Here is a 6,705-nt window from a genome sequence, read left to right on the forward strand (position 1 = left end):
CCGCGGGCCGCCCAACTTTCAGCGCTGCCTCGCGCCGCGCCCTCGGCGCCGCCTCGGCGTCAGCATCGTCGGGCCCGGCCCCGCTCAGAGCGCGGGGGTCCGGGGGCCCGGGGCGCCCTGCCGCCCGCGCCCCCCACCCCCGCCGCAAGCGCCCTCCTCGCCGCCGTCACCCGCGCCTGCTCGAGCGCTCTGCCCCCGGCCCTGCGCTCCGCTCCCGGCCCCGCTGCGCTCAGCTCCGGTCCCGCGACCCCTCGGCCTCCGGGCCCGGGGTCGCCCTCCCCGCCCCCGCCGGCCGGGCTATGCAGCCACCTCTCCGCCCGCTCCCGCGCCTCTCTCCCGCCGCCGGGATCTCCGCCGCGCTCGCGTCCCGGGGCCTCTCCCGGCCTCCCTGCCTCCCGCGGCCCCGCTCGCCCTCTGCCCGTGGGGTCTCCCGTCTCCGTCGCGGTCGCCCGCCGGCCTCCTCCCGCCTCCCTCCGCCCGCGCTGCCGCTCTCCCTGCGCGTCTCTGTCCGTCTCCCTCCCGGTCTCGGTCCTCCTCTGTCTCTCCCCCTCCCACTCTCCGTGCGGCCCCCTCTGTCTCGGACCCCGGCCCCCGCCTCGGCCGCGTCCCCGGCTCGCCCGGGAGCCCGAGCTCCCGCCGCCCGCGGCGCGCCGAGAACTCCCAACTCGCGGCACTCCGCCCCGCTTTGCGAGACTTTCGCCCCTCCTCACACGTGACCCGCGCCCCACTGCGGAGGCCGCGCGCCCCCCAGCCCGGGAGCCCCGGTGGCCCGCGGGGCCCCGCCCTGCCCGTCCCTCGGCCTCACCCGGCCTCAAGCCCCCTCCCGTGGGGCCCGCGGCGCGGAGCAGGGGCTGGGGCGGGGGGCTGCTTGCCCCGCTCCTGCCCTGGATCCTGCCCGGGTTTTCCTCCTCGCCCCAGGAGCGCTCCTCCCAGAACCCGTTCCTGGATCCGCTCCCGGGTTTTATGCCCCCCCCCGGGGGCAGGTGGAGAGGGTTCCTCCGAGCCAAGCCGGGTAGCGGGTGGGTGAGAGCGGGTCCGTCTGGGGTCCCACGGAGTCAGGCCCCTCCCCTTGGCGGTCCTGGTACCCTCCCGAAGTACCGCTAGTTAAGGACCCAAAGCACCCCACTCTGGGAGTCCGTGGTGGCCCTACTGGAGGGACCCTTACGATTACCCAGTCACCACTGCCCCATTTTATAGACGGCGAGACTCAGTACCAGAGAAGGTCAGAAACTCGGCCAAGGTCACCCAGAGATGACACAGCCGGGCCAAACCCTAGTCCCCTGTTCTCCGTCGTTCTCCATGACCCCGAGCTGTCAGGCCTGGGCCCCACACTCTGGGGTGTCAGGGAGCCCCCAGCGCCCACAGCACGGGTCGAGCCAGCTACTACCTGGCCATCCTGCCACTTCACTCTAGCCCTCTGAGGAGACGGGAGGGAAACTGCTCCTCCCTCCAGAGAAGTGGGAGGAGAGAACACCTGCAGTTAGACAGCCAGAAGAACTTCCCTGGGAGTCTGGCTATCACTGACTAGACCCAGTGCAGAGAGGAAGAGACTGAGGCACCCCAAAGCCGGGTGGAGAACTGATGAAATCTGAAATCCCCCTGACTCTTCTGAGCCCCAAGGATGTCAGCATAGGAACAGCAACACACAAACCACCATAAGTGTTTCTCTTCCTCATGGGCTCGCCCTACCCAAAAGGATCCAGTCCCAACTCCTCAGTGTGGTATAGCCAGGTCCCACCTTACCCGGCATCCGACATCCCATAAACCCACAGGTACACCCTGATTCTACAGATTCCAGAACACACCGCAGGCCTCCGCACCTCTCTGCCTGCACTCACTGTTCCCTCCTGCCTGAAATGCCCCTCCACCTTCTTTGCCCTGAGATTCCCTGCTGTTTCCCAAGCCCAGCCTCAGTGCCACTTGCTCGAGAAAGCCTCCTGATGACCCCAGCAGAAGTCATTCATTACCCACTCGTTCATTCAGCCAGCATTAGGCACCCACCACGTTTCAGCCCCTGGGCTGGGCACAAGTATGGTTCTTGCTTAGTGGTCTGAGGAGTCAGGCTAAACTAGGCTCAGCAGCACCTAAGAGCTACTTGACCTTGAACATGTTTTTAATTTAACCTGTCTGTAGATTGAGGACCCTGATGCCCCGCATTCCCCAGGGGCAGATTAAATGAGGTGGATGCACACGAAATGAGCAGTTCATGGTAGGTGCTTAATACACGTGACCGTCCTTTCTCAGGGATCTCTCTGTACGGACCTCCACAGCGCAAGTCCTGTTCCATGCCTCTCCCTGGTTACTCTGCTGTGTCCTCGCAGGCAGACAGCTAGGACTGATATTCCATCACATGAACGCTCAGTGTATGGATGCAGGAGAGGTTCAAGCAGCCTGAGTGCCCGGTCGGCAACAGATGTGTGCCTGGTCTTTCTCACCCTTTTGCATGGATTGAAAGTGGGAGGATGAGGGTGAGAAAAATGACCTGCCTGGCCACAGGCCTGACCTGGTAGCTGTCCTGGGAGTGTGGGGTGCAGGGGGAGGAGGAAGGAGCAGGAAAGAGGGGAACATGGAGACAGGGATGTCTGCAGATCCAAAGCATCTCCTCTCACAGGATCAGCCCCCTGATGCCAGGTCCCTAGGCACAAATTTGAAGATGAGATGGGGGCTCTGGGGCAAGGAGGGTCACCTTGCCAGGCCTGGGCTGTGCCCTGAGGTGGCTGCTCATCCTGCAAGAAGACTGGATTGGGAGGAGGTGGGGAGACGCAACCGGAGGAGCTCCAGGCAGGGAGAGATTCAGAGACCCCAGGAAAGAGTCCTTTCTCTCCTTTCCTGCCCTGTGTGACCTTGGGCAGCCCACCTCTCCTCTCTTGGCCTTTGTTTCCTCATATGTCAAGTGGAAAATATAACACCCACTTTGAATATCTGGGTGTGTTTGTTTTTAGTTTGGTTTTTAGATAGGGTCTGCCTCTGTCGCCCAGGTTGGAGTGCAGTGCTGCCATCTCTGTTCACTTCAACCTCCACCTCCCTGGCTTAAACCATCCTCCCACCTCAGCCCCCTGAGTAGCTGGGACCACAGGTGTGCGCCACCATGCCCAGCTAATTTTTGTAGAGATGGGGTTTTGTCATGTTGTCCAGGCTGGTCTCAAACTCTTGAGCTCAAGCGATCCACCTGCCTTTGGCCTCCCAAAGTGCTAGGATTACAGGTGTGAGCCACCGGACCTGGTGGAGCAGCTGTTTTGTGGATAATCAAAGACTAAAGGAAAACTTCACATTATTCACCTTATATGAGAGCAGCTTCTAGCCCTGTGTGAGGTTGGGGGTGGAGATGGAAATGAGCACGCAGAGGCCTGGGAGGTGTGTGAGGTGTTTGGGAAAGGCATGGATGTCAGAACCTGTGTGACCCTGGGCAAGATGCATGTCCTCTCTGGACCTCAGAGGCCTTGTCTGTAATGGGACAGTGTGGACTGGGTACCCCAATGGGCTTTGTCAAGATCCAGCACAGATGCGTCTCCCCCCAACGGAGTAAGGACAACTTGAATCTCCCACGCTCAGGCCCCCAGCTCAGCACTATCCAGACATTGACAGGCATTGTCTCCTTTCATTCTTGCAAGGACGCTCTGCTACAGGCACCTACTACTAATGGGGAAACTGAGGCACAATGAGTCATGGCATGGGTGGCATGATTGGGGTGGCCAGAAGCAATGGTCTGGAGAAGAGAGGTTCGCTCTGAAGCTTGGAGGAGAATGCTGGTAAAACCTCTGTCCGTCCATACACTTTGGCAAAGCGTCCTGCCCACCTCCTCTCCATTCTCTCCTTTGATCCTCACAGGAGCTCTGTGGGGTACGGGCTATGCGTGTCTTTACCCCACAGGTGAGGACTCTGAACTGACATGCAGAGAGGGGAAGGGCTTATCTGGGGTCAGTCAGGCAGTAAGCAACTGTCTGGGCCAGGATTTGAACCAGGCTCAACTCTCACTTTGTAGGGGAAAGGTCATTCCAGGCTTGCAGAGCACTCACTAACCGGCTTGCTCTGGGGGGCTTCTCATGCCTCCTGGGTCCTACAGTAGCCCTGAGAGCCTCTGTAGGGGGCGGAGAGGAGCGGAAGGGAGGGCAACTTGGGACTGGCAGGCAGACAGCTGAGGAGGAAAGGGAAAAGGCCACTTCAAAGTGCTAGAGTCACAGAGTCCACAGGTTTTTGGCCTAGAGAGTTTCTAAAGTCCAGCCAGGGCCGGGTGCGGTGGCTCACGCCTGTAATTCCAGCACTTTGGGAGGCCGAGGTGGGCAGATCACATCACTTGAGGCCAGGAATTTGAGGCCAGCCTGGCTAATGTGGTGAAACCCTGTCTCTACTAAAAATACAAAAATTAGCCAGACATTGTGGCACACACCTGTAATCCCAGCTGCTCAGAGGCTGAGGCAGGAGAATCACTTGAACCCGGGAGGAGGTGAACGTTGCAGTGAACTTGCCACTGTGCTCCAGCCTGGGCTACAGAACAAGATTCTGTCTCAAAAAAAAAAAAAAAAAAAGAAGAAGTCCAGCCAGTCCATTCTGCAGATGAGGCAAACTGAGGAAGTCCAACTGCTTAGATTAGAAATCAGATCAGGACACACCCTTGGAGCTCTAAAATCCCAGCAGCTCCCGGGGGTAAGGTCCAGAGGCAATTAAAGCGTCACTGGGAGGGCAGAGGGCCAGAATCGATCCCAGCAGGCTGTGCCCTAGGGACAAAGGACTGTAGGGGTCTCTCCTGCCCTCCACCTCCACCCGCGTCCACCCCCCAGCACTCAGTAGTCACCAGGGTGGAATATTTTAGCACCTATAGAAAAACCGCCACAGACGGCCGTGGCAGCTGTTGCTAAGGAGACGCTCCCAAAATAGCCCCCCTCCGCCAACCTTTCCCGCTGCTGCTCCTGCTGTGGGGAGGGGAGGAGACCAGGCAGGGAGGGGGTGGCACATGAGTCCTCGCCCCAGGCTCACCCACCCACCCCGGCCCCTGATGCCCACCCTGGCCCAAGACCTGGGCAGCCACAGGTCTACGGAAGGGCAGGAGCTGTCCCATGCGTGCCTGTGACCTCAGCCACAGTCCTCGGCTGGGGAAGAAGGTCACTCAAGTGATAGGAGATGGGGGAGAAAAAGCCCCCACACCCAGGACCCCTGAGCACACTCTCACACGTACACGATCACAGGTTCTCCCAGTTCTCTACATCCACTTGTGCACACCACAAGTACAATCCCACGCATGCCCACCGAGGGGTATGCACACATCTGCAAAGACACATTAGATGCATGGGTAAACATATGTCACAACCGCACATCCACCTGCACACAAACACCATGAAGCCGTAAATACATGCTTTTACATCCACGTAGTCACACACCCATCCCAAATACACAGGTACACCAATATACGCATGTCAGGCACACAGACACACACACACCCTCCTGGCACATGGACACACATATTCACAGATACACACAACTGTTCCCAACAGAAGCCCAGCATGTGGCATCTAAAGGGCAGTCAGTGGTGTTACCCGGTAGGCTCTGTCCGGGGTGCTGTGTCTCAGGGTTTCCAGACATCCTCACTTAGTGGAGAACTTCTAAAATCCAACCACAGGGCAGAGGGTAAGGAGGAGGTGGTGGGCAGGTGGATGGAGGGCTGTGTCTTTGTGAAGCTCTTTAAGTCTGGGGACCAGATGATGATGCCCGGTGTTCAGCAGAGCTGCCCTGAACCCACTTCTTGAAGGGGAGAGTGGAGTGGACTCTCACCTGCAGACTTGAAACCTCTGGGCATGGAGAGTTCTGAGCCCCAGGGGCTGGGATGATAAAGAAGACAAGATGGCAATTGGGTGGCAACTGTGATGGCACTTTCCGGCTGGTGAGCCGCTTTTATACTCCATTATTTCACACACTTGGTAACAGCTACTCTGGTGGAGGTGTCCCCATGTCAGAGTCTCAGAGAGGAGAGAAGACTCCACGACCACACAGTAAGTTACTAGTAGAGCTGGACCCAAAACCCAACGGGTGCCAGCTCCCAGCCCCAGTGCCTTGCACTCAGCTGCAGTGCACGAGTTTGGAAGGAGGCCACGGGGTTCAGGGCCTAGCCCTGCCCCTGATGAGCCCGGAGTTTACTGAGGGGCAGCTAGGCCCTCCATCTTCCCACCTGGAAAGCTGAGAATGAATCCCCAGGGGTGTTTTCAAGTAGGCTTGTGGCCACTGTCAGGGCCGGGGAGTGGTGTTTGCCAGATGTCCTCGGAATGCCAGCGCAAGGATTAAGGGTGGCCCAGCGGCTCATCTCTTGTGGCCAACCGCGGTCTCTCTCCAGCCTCACTCTGTGGCTCCTAAATCCGGGCTCCGGGTCTTCGTTCGCGCCTCATCACTCTGGAGACGCTGCGGGCGGCTTGCGGTTGCCGTAGGAACCTCGCCAGGGCCTCCGCGCGGCGCACGACTCCACGCGCGAAGAGCCGCGTTTTGGTCACCGAAAGACACCTGTCGCCAGCAGCGAGGGGCGGGGGCGTCGCGGCCCGGGTTATTGTGCTTTCTTTTTAATTGAGGTGTAACTTACAAACAGTACAGCGTACATCTTAAGAGTTCAGCTCTGCGGAGCGCGGTGGCGCAAGCCTGTAATCCGGTACTTTGGGAGGTCAAGGCGGGAGGCTCCCTTGAGTCCAACAGTTTGAGACCAGCCTGGGCAACGTAGCGAGAGCC

This window comes from Cebus imitator, unplaced genomic scaffold (assembly GCF_001604975.1).
Source record: "Cebus imitator isolate Cc_AM_T3 unplaced genomic scaffold, Cebus_imitator-1.0 Scaffold404, whole genome shotgun sequence".
Taxonomy (NCBI): domain Eukaryota; kingdom Metazoa; phylum Chordata; class Mammalia; order Primates; family Cebidae; genus Cebus; species Cebus imitator.